Source organism: Orcinus orca, chromosome 1, assembly GCF_937001465.1.
Source record: "Orcinus orca chromosome 1, mOrcOrc1.1, whole genome shotgun sequence".
In the NCBI taxonomy this organism is placed as follows: Eukaryota; Metazoa; Chordata; class Mammalia; order Artiodactyla; family Delphinidae; genus Orcinus; species Orcinus orca.
The window spans coordinates 134,039,963-134,050,745 of NC_064559.1; positions in this window are offsets into that span (position 1 = coordinate 134,039,963).

Below are 10,783 nucleotides of genomic sequence, written 5' to 3' on the forward strand. Positions count from 1 at the left end.
CTGAGCTTTGTGGGAAAGATCCTGAGCTAACAGGAAACATGGTTGTTTTAAGTTTCAGCTGTTAACATTGTTGCAACCATTACCACTTTCTAATTAATAGCTGCAAGATAAAACCCACCTTTAGCAACAGTTTTGAAATCCTTGACTCTATGCCAATAAAAATGCTAGGGAAACCTTCCCTAGAAAAAGTCGTGTGAGCAGGAAGTTGCCCAAGAGGTAATGTGGTCAAATGTGGTCTTGACCCTAAAAAGGCAGAAGAACTTGTGCCAGAGGAGAGGGTGGTGTCATTGAGGACTTAAAAATAGGATTCTAGAAAACTTTGGGTCAAATTCTTCTAAAATCAGCCCTGTATAATTTATACACCTCCCTCCACACACATGCACACGCGTTGGAAGTGGTTGGTACCACTAACTTGTGGGATATTCTTTGAAAATAATAATAATGAATAAGCACTTACTAGGTACATGGTATGTGCTAAGTACTAACTTTATATGTATTGTCTCATTTAGTCGCTGTCATCATCCACTAGTAGGCAGTGTTATTTTCTGCTATTGAGAGAGGGGAAAACTGAGGCACTTTGTAATCAAGTAACTAGCCAAAGGTCACATGACCAATGAGTGGACGAGTTAGGATTTGGACCCAGGTGAGTCTAATTTCAGAGTTCTCAGGCTTAACCACTACTCAATCCATGGAAAAGGAATATTTATTTTTAAAGTGAATCCATGAAGTATATTCAGTAAGGTTAACAATGTAGTTTTTCAGTAGTTTTTGAAATTGCATTCATTTGTACTTTTCTCAGTCAGGTATTCATATCCTAAATGTGCCTTCCTGGGGTGATTTCACAGCTTACTCTTTAATTGAAAAGCATTTTATGACTGAAAGCAAACTTAATGAAAGATCATGAAGTGTCTGTGGTTCTGAGTTTAGGCAATATGAAAGATACCAGGCAGAGAGCCTCATTCTTAGAATTATTGTTTATATGGGCCAATGATGAATAACTTTCACATGATAGATATGTAGTATAAGTTTAAAGTAAAAAATGAGTTTGACATTCTCAGGAGTGACTTTTTTGTACCCAAATATCACTGCTATCACTGCATTACTAAATAATATTTGCTTGTTTCTATTTATTAATCATGTACAGCCACTGATCTAAGAACCTTATATGTATTAACTCATTAATTAAATCTACAAATGACTGGCTCTGTCCATGAAGTAAATTATTTAAAGATAATGAAACACTCTTAAGGGGTTTAGAACTTCCTTAGTTATTAAACAAAATACATTAGGATTTACCTCTTATGGAAGGAAACTCATTTTTCTCCCAGGACTCAACATTTTCAGCCTTTTCTCAATACCGTATCACATTATGCACATAGAATGTACCTTAGAACATCTCAGATCACATTTTAACATCAACTTGCTTCAAATTTCAGTGACATCAGCCCTGACAAAGCACCTAATTTCAGGCCTAAGGAATTGCTTCTTTCCTTTGACTAAAAAGCCTCTCTTTCTCTCTCTCTCTCTCTGAGGCATGAAGATCCATGGCTCAAGACACCTTATCAGGGTAGTGAAATTGAAGATGCCCTTGTTACTCACATAAACATGACTCTCTCTTTGGAAAAGTATCATGGACTGTGCTTTGTTTACTTAGAAGATGCTACAAGCGTGCCTGGATGCTCTCTTCTTAAAGCTTCCACCCATACTGACACAAGATACATTTTCTTGAGCCTTTTTTCAGTTCATTTATTAATTTCCTGAATTTACTCATGTTGTTTACCTCTCTGGGAAAAAATCAACAAGAAAGCCTGGTTAGCTTTCTCAGTATCAATGATAATGATCATTTATGATCACGTTTATTGCTAGTAGTGAAAAGAGCGTAAACCGAGATTAAGAGACCGGAGTCCAGGTGTGGTTCTGTCATTGACTAACTTTGTGACTTAGGACAAGCCTATTAATATCTTTGGATCTTTGCTCTCTTGATCTGAAGTGAAGGGGTTGGAATAGGTGATTTTTTAGGATTTATTCAGTGCTAGAACTTTTCACATTGATCTTAAAATGGTACATATTTATCCTCCCTAGATTTCAGTCAGTAATGCATATAATCACCAATATGTAACCAAAAATCCAAGAAGGCATCCAGTGCTGTTATCTATGGGAAATATGTCTAGAGCAGGGCAGACCAATCAGGCAACATCTTCTCAAAGCACCTCTGTCTTCCACCAGTGAGACAGAGCCATTCCTCTACTGAGGCATTTCCAAGTAGCATTCTGTAGAACCTTTGAGTACCCTGAGAAATAGGCGTCTGTGGTCAAAGTCGTTTGGGCAACACTATATTCCTCTTGGAGATTCACAATGCATATTAACATGCTTAGGGCTCTGAGAAGTCCTGCATTAAAAATACTTGTTGACTTTGCTGAACCTAGCATGTCTCTAACTTCATTTACCATGGAACTATTTCCTTGGTCATATCTATCAACATTCCAAGAAGAATAAACTCTCTCAGAATAGAATATTTGAATTGTTATTCTAGAGTTAAAGACTTCAGAATGGTCGTAAGATTTTCCCCCTTTGGAAAGAGAAGGGAATTATAGGCCGTGTTAACTAATTTAATGAATGCCTACAAAGATGAGCCCTCTTGATAGATGCGATCTGCAGGCATTTTCCTTACAAACAGCCACAATAAAGTGCCTGTTGTCTTCAATAGGACAAAGAGCCCCCATTCTCACTGGTAATAGTGTAACCTTGTTCCTTTACACTGAGGAATATTCCCTTGCCTTTATACGTTTGTACTGGCTTCCAGGTTCTTTGACATTCTTTTAGAAATAGTTGAAAGTGGTATAAGACAAACACATTCATTCTGTGCACTCGAAGAGGTATCATAGAATAGTTTATCAATGACCACTGGGAGACAACTCTCCATGGGTCTCTAGTATTTCTGTACATCTTATGAGCAAGACACTCACTGCCCTTTCTTCCAGACTAGATTTTCAAGGATATTTGTATAGTGAACAGCCTTTAAAGATGGTGATAATGTCTGCCTCTAGAGCAAAGGGCATGCATACTTACTGTCCAGTATAATAAAGGTAATGTCTCTCTCCAGAGCAAAGGATGGGCAGACACACTCGTTATAAAGGGTTCACGTTCTCTGAGCTCATGGTCCCTCTCTTATAACACAACCTACTGTTAATGTGTTAGAGCTCAAGGAACGGACCCATAAAAAATGCTGATACTTCTGGCTACTGCTGTTGCTATGAGGGATGAACATGTTTCCATCTCTGATCCAGGAGCTTCATGTCTTCTACCAGAATCCAAGAAACTGGAGCAGGCTGATTTTTTAGCTTGCAAATAATAAAAGTCTCAGGCTTTTCACAGTCCTTAACAGTAACTGGCTTTTTCCTTCTTATGAATTGGACAGTGGTGGAATAACTTCATGTCTTTAGGTGTTCTCCCTCCCTGGTGCTGTAAACATACTCTCCTATGAGTGCTTCTCTAGGCCTGTTGTAACATTAATAGCTGTCCAGCCCACTTTCTGAGGAACTGTCCAGCCCACTTTCTGAGGAACATTCAGTAGAGGGCTGATAGAAGTGATGTGCTCTGATTATGGGATATCAAAGAAAGGCACAATGAATTTCTGTCCGGCATGATAATATTTCATTAAAATGATTAGAAACTATCTTACTTTCTATCTTATTTTAAAGGAATTTAAAAATTAATCCTCAGTGAAAAGGAAGTACCATCTTACAGTAAAGAATGGAAAAGTATGTGTCTGAGGGTGGGAGGGGTGGATACTTCTGAGTTAACTGCACTGACTTCTTCCAAAAGCAATGTAGATAAAGGAAAAGACTAGAGTTTGGGACTTCCCTGGTGGTGCAGTGGTTATGAATCCGCCTGCCAATGCAGGGGACACGGGTTCGAGCCCTGGTCTGGGAGGATCCCACATGCTGCGGAGCAACTAAGCTCGTGCACCACAACTACTGAGCCTGCGCTCTAGAGCCCTCGAGCCACAGCTACTGGGCCCACGTGCCACAACTACTGAGCCCGCGTGCCACAACTACTGAAGCTCGCATGCCTAGAGCCCGTGCCCCACAACAAGAGAAGCCACTGCAATGAGACCCCACGCACCGCAGCGAAGAGTAGCCCCTGCTCGCCACGACTAGGGAAAGCGTGCGCAGCAACAAAGACCCAATGCAGCCATAAATAAATAAATAAATTTATAAAAAAAAAAAAGACTAGAGTTTGGATAAGATAAATTGCTTCATGTGGCCAAAGGCAGCATGATTTTACCATAACATGAAAATAACAGTGACCAAGTTTAAGAAACTGAAAACATCCAGATTTCTTGAATGTCAACAACATTCTTCAGTTTGTACGATACTCCCTACAACAGTCTATTTACACCTTATCTGATGTCATTTCATATTAACTGTTGATTTCATTGGCTAAACCAGAACTCAAAATTATGAGTTCTGTAATTATGCTTTTGACCAGTTGCTTTGAAACAAATATTTTCTGATCAAAAGGGTTTCAGGAACTTTAGAACATAACAATAATAGGTTTGTGAGCAACCTGGTCTGGAATTTTTAAGAGGTAGTCTGATAACTTGCTACAGTGATTTGAATGCCACAAATAGGGTGGTAAATTAACATTTGTTAAGTGCTCTCTGCCAGGCAGGGTCTAAAGCATTTTACATGTATGATTTCATTTCTCCATGTAACAACACTATGAAGTAGGTACTATCACTGTCCCCATTTCACAGATGGGGAACCTGGGGGCACAGGTAGGTAATGTGACTTGCCCAAGGTCGTGCTCCTAGTAGGTGGCAGAGCCAGGAATAGAATCAAGGCGCCTACAATGGAATCAAGCCTACACTCTTACTCTACTCTTGTACTTCCTTTCTGCCTTATAACATAAGAATTTTTTAAACTTCTAGAAAATGTGATTTTTTTTCCTGTAATGCTTAAGGGAAATAAACATCAATTTCCTTGCTTCTTTGGAGTTTTATCTGTAGATTATCTTCCCAGATATAATGTTTTGTTCTTCATTTCTCCGTAATGGATATATGTCAGGACCACCACTGAGGATGAATTATGTCCAACATCAGCCCATGTTGACTGAGAAGAGAGATATTGTGTAGCTCATTTTGAGCAGGGACACACTCCAATTAAGCCACCTTGAAATGTTCCATTTTGATGCACCTTAAACTCCTGATACAAGAAGCATTCGAAAAATCTTTTAATAATCTAAAACAAATACAAAATTTTGAGTGTTTGTCTTTCAGTTTGTATCCAGAGAAGGAAGAAAAAGTAACAATACTTTTAAAGTTACCAGTTCTTTACTTGGGCAAACTAATTTTTCATGATCAGGAGTGGTGCTACTACCAGTCCCCAAATCACCCACAGTTGCCACAGTCCCCAGATGGACACATTGTGACCCTGTCTAGGCTAACAATCACATCACATCACAGTGCTTTTCTTCAAATCAGACTGTCAGCTTATCCCAGCTAATCTACCAAGGAGAATGGAGGTGGGCAATAATAGGGGACTTCTAAGTGCTTTAAGGGGAAAGGAATTTTAAAAATCTTGGCTGACTACTACTTAGATTGATGAGATCATTTAATATACAGCATTTGTAGATTGCTGGCCAGCCTCTGGAACTCCAAAATGATTTCTGAAAATTTGTGATAGGAAGGTTTCACGTGAAACTCTCTGCAAGGTTAGATCTGTTCAGTGTCTGGCTAATGAAGACAAATGGTGTGGCACAAATTTCAGCCGCAAGAACAAGATCCACTTCTGCATCTCCTGCCACCATTTTCAGAAGAAAATGCAGGAGTCATCATGGTCTTTGTGGAATGACTTTTGTGGAGATTGGTCGGTATTTTTCTTTCTGTCAAGGACTGGAAGAAGTTTCAAATCTGGAGTGAATCTAGAAGTTTAAGAGGAGTGAGTTGATGGTTCACAAAGCTCCTTGGGAGCTTCCTGGTTGTGATCTGCTGCTGGTTTCCTTACTGGGAGGGCAGGGAGAGACAGAAGAAAGAGGCAGACCACTCCAGATTGGTAGGTGGCAGGCTTCATACGGAGATTTACTTACAAGGCTTGTCTTGTGCAGATGCAGGACAAGTAGATTTCTGCACCTGCCCGCTGGAATCTAAGAGTTTATATTGAGGTCTTAACTGGGTTCAATCGCGTACACAGTCTAGATAGTCTCATCACCACGTTATTATTTGAAGGCTTCATTCTTGGGGCAGCTTCTGGGAATGGCGGAAGCAAGTGGAGCACATATTCCAAGGACAGGGGAGCGGTGGGATTCCTCCAACTGCTCGGGTCCAGCTTGCAGGTCAAACCAGTGGTCACGTCTTCTCAGTGACCTCCCCCAACACAAGTGTGGTTCCATCTCCTGACCTCTGTGAGACCTCAAGTAGCTGCACAGAAATAGTGTAATCCCTTAACTAAAAGGATTTGGATTTATCTGGATTTTAATCTGCATTGTGTGTTTTTGTAACTAATATGATAACTGAATGTCTATGGATCCAACATTTTTTGGCCTAATCACCTTCGGAAGTGTTGCAGTTGTTTGCTCTGAGGGGACACTCTCATCCCATTGGCACATGCCTTTGTAACTCTTTACTACCACCTTGATTTTGTACAGGTCTTCACACTACCTTCTGCTTTCTCTCATTTCTCTTTTCTCATCTCTCCACTCTCCTCCAAATTTTGTCAGCCTTTTAAAATGTCCTATTCAAATTCTCTCTCCATAAAGTTTTTTTAAAAAACACTTTTTCTGTAAACTCTTACAGTAATGAATCATCTTTTTATCTTCCATAGCTGTGAGAACTTGGATAAGCTGCTTAACCTCTCTGAGTTTCAGGCATAGTTTAACAGGGATAGTTATAGTATTTAATTTATAGTGTGTCTGTGATGATTAGATTAGCACAGTGCCTGACACATTGTAAACATTCAATAAATGTTAACTTTCATTAATATTCAACAGCTAATTACATCTTCTTTTTTGACACTTTACATTTTTTTTCTGTTTCCCACATAGTTGATGTTCAAAAATTACTTGTTCACTTAATTATTTTAATAAAATGTCAAAGGAGGAGTCTTTCTGTCAAGTTTTTTTTTTAAGTATATTGACAAACATGAAGAGTTGCCAGTTGCCAATTTTCTTAAAAGTCAACTTGATATATAATAAAAAAATTTTAAAGTAAGCATAATGAGTGCTTACTGCCTGAGTAAACTATATATAATTTTTACTATTTCATTTCTATTTCAGTGTAACATATCACCCATGATACATTAAAATAATCATCATATCCCTTCACCCCCAAATTTAAATCCATTAAATTTATTTTTGAAAAATTCTTATCTAAAATATCTGTCATATTGCAGTACTTCCTCAGATATGAGCGATTCACTGTTTTAATAATTAGTGTGGAAAGAAAGTACACACTGAGAATTTTGAAATATTACTTTTATTGTTTACTTAAATCTGTATGCAGGAAGAAATAGCTGGTTTTTCACACAACAATATTACAGGTTCTCTTTTATACATGATTTATACAGGGATACATCATGAATTTGTGATCTACAAGGAGAGGAAGGACCTTGAACTCAGAAGTGAACACATTTCAGAAAGTTGTTTGAAAGGTAAAAACTGACAGTATTCATTTTAGAACAGAAACAGTCTTCCATTTGAAGACAAGAGGAGTCCACATATTTTGTTCAGAAGAATGAATGGGAATATGGCATTAAAGATCAGGACAGAGGTCCTGAAATTTGTTCAAGAAGTGAAGCATTAAGATCTTTAATGTTAGTTGAATTTTTTTTAACTTTTTATTTTATATTGGAGTATAGCCGATTAACAATGTTGTGATTGTTTCAGGTACACAGCAAAGCAACTCAGCCACGCATATACACGTATCTATTCTCTCCCAGACTCCCTTTCCATCCAGGCTGCCACATAACATTAAGAAGAGTTCCCTGTGCTGTACAGTAGGTCCTTGTTGGTTATCCTTTTTAAATATAGCAGTGTGTACAGTTGAATTTTTAATGTTTAGAATACAAAGTTCTGTTAATCACAGAGGACCCACTTTGTCAATATTACTTGGATATCTTTAGAAGATAGTTTAACTCTTCAAGTAGTTCTAACTTCTCAGTCCATTGTGTAGCCTCTTATAATGGAGACAAAACTTTAAATGATAAGTCGAAAGCTTCCTTCAAAATCTCTCTCAACTCCTCGCTTTCCTCCATTTCCATTTGCAGTTCTGCTCTGCCAGTTTAGCTCTCACCACTTCGTGGCTACACAGCGGCCACTGCCTCTTTCCCAGTTTTCCCGTCTTAGCTTCAGCCAGACCACTGTCCATGCAATCGCCCGATTTATTGCCCAAAGATACTGCTCTCAGCACATACTATGAATGGCTGGCCATAGTAGCTGCTCAATACATGATAACTTCAACTTGCTTTAAGTAAGTCTCCACTGCACAAAGGAAAAAGTTTAAACTCAAAGCCCTGATGGTTTGTAAATAATAAAAGACTGTGGTATAATAAAGAATATATTTGGTATTTGTCTATTCCTGGTACAGAGCTTCTGAAACCTTTGGAATTCCCTGAGTGATGAAGTGCCTTTGTGAAGTTAATGAGGTGACTCATCTGGGCCTCTAGATAGTTTCAGAATAGGGGCTGGACGTCCGAAGGACCAACCATGTAATTCGAGTGTTGGAACTTTGGGCCAGGCTGACCTCTGGGATTGGGGGTGCCTGGAGATTGAGTTCAATCATGAGTCTGATGATTTAATCAATTATGTCTATGCAATGAAACCCCAATAAAAACCCTGGACACTGGAGCTCAGTGGAGCTTCCCAGTTAATGAACTCACAGATGTGCCTGGAGAGTGACATGCCCTGACTCCATGGGGAGAGGACGCTGAAGCTGTGTGCTCTCTCCTAGACCTCATCCTATGCATCTCATTTGGCTGCTCTTGGTTGTATCCAATAAAGTTGTAATCATTGAGCTCAGTGAGTCATTCTAGTGAATTTTCAAAATGAAGGGAGTCATGGAACCCCCAAATTTGTAGCCAGTTGGGTAGAAGAGTGGGTGGCCCAGCGAGCTCCCAAGACTCATGGCTGGCATCTGAAGTGAGGGCGGTCCTGCGGGGGACTTTGCCCTTAACCTGTGGAGTCTGTACCAACTCTGGGTGGTCAGTGTCAGAACTGGGTTGGGGTAGAAAGAGAGCCCACAGTACTGAGAAGCTATTACTGGAAACCTATGGAAACAGATCAAGTTACCAGAGCATGATTTTGTACATCCTAGGTGTAATGGAAAGACTGATTTACTAAAGGCCTCCCCAGGACCACAAAATGATAACTCTGCTTCCTCTAATCTGGCTTACCTGGCACCTGTTAGGATGGCCTCATGGTAGAGAATCATGCCTGTGAGTCATTTAAAGAGAAGAGGAGTCCAAATATTTTGACCAGCCTAGGGCAAGGCATTTGGAATGCATTGTGATCTATGGTCTTAATTCCACAAGGTCCTACCAATGGTTTATTTTGGCAGAAGACAACATAAGTGTCCTTTTCCACTTAGTGTCTCTGAGAAATATTCCACCTAGGCGAGACAACCAAGCCTGGCTGATGAGTTACAAGTAAATAGGGGTGTTATGTACAAGGATCTGGAATTCTCTGTAGTGTCTGCATCCCCAGTAGTAATTCTGAGAAGAATCGAGCTGCTAGTGCTGGTAGTAATAGTTATGGGAGGAGGGAAGGCATTGCCTATTTATTGTTCAACAAGGTATCTGTTTCCAATTTTGCCAGAAAATATAGCAACAAAGGGAAAGAAAAAGAGAAGCCACAGGCACTGAGCACCTATTGCCTACCAGGCTCAGGATGAGTGCTTTCACTTAAGTTAGCTTATTTCATCCTGGTAACCTCGCTGAGGAGGAGGTATCGTCATCTCCACTCTACAGACTCTCAAACTATGGCTCTGAGCTCCCTGAGGTCTCCCAGCTAGTGAGTTAGTAAGCCGACTGGATGCAAATTTAAACTCTACACTCAACTCTACTGCCAAGTTTCCAGCTTTGGGCCTCACCCTGGCAGCCTGAGTTACACTATGGTTTAGGAAAGCAGAGAAAGGTTATCTTTTCACCCTCAACTTGCCTGGAGGTTGGAGAAGAGTGGAGGTGGTTTAATCAATCCTCAACTTAGGCTAGAGTAAGCACCTGAGCCAGTTTTCCCCAGATAAGTCAAAGATTGCCACTGGCAAGCAACACTGAAATCTTTTAGCAACCTTTTCTCTCAGCATTCTCTCTTTTAGGCAAATTGGTGCTAATTCTGGGACAGGTGGCAGCAAGCAACCATCACAGCCTCCTAGAGACATCCTTGGTGCAGCTGCCCAGGGACCCCTTCTTGTGTTTAGAACACACCCCCCTCTTCCCCAGATTAACTCTGCCTACTTGTGAGTAGCCAGCAGTGAGTCTGCAAGCAAGAATCCTTGAGGGTGCATCCCTCTGTCCACCAGAAGACCTGCTAGTGGGCTCAACACATGCTGAAACCACAGTGGGAGGATGAGGCTAAGGTTTCGGCACTGTTCAGTGTCTATTTGTCGTTAGGAAGGGGCCCTACCTAGTATGGTTGGCTCAGGATCTAACACTGCAGGGCCTGGAGTAGAGTGCCCAGTCCACTGGTGGCAGAGGCTCAAAGGAGTCAGACAAGACACACTGATCTTCACGGTGGCACTTGGCCACAATCAGGGCAAGTAGCCTAGGACAGCATCTCACCTGTCCAAAAT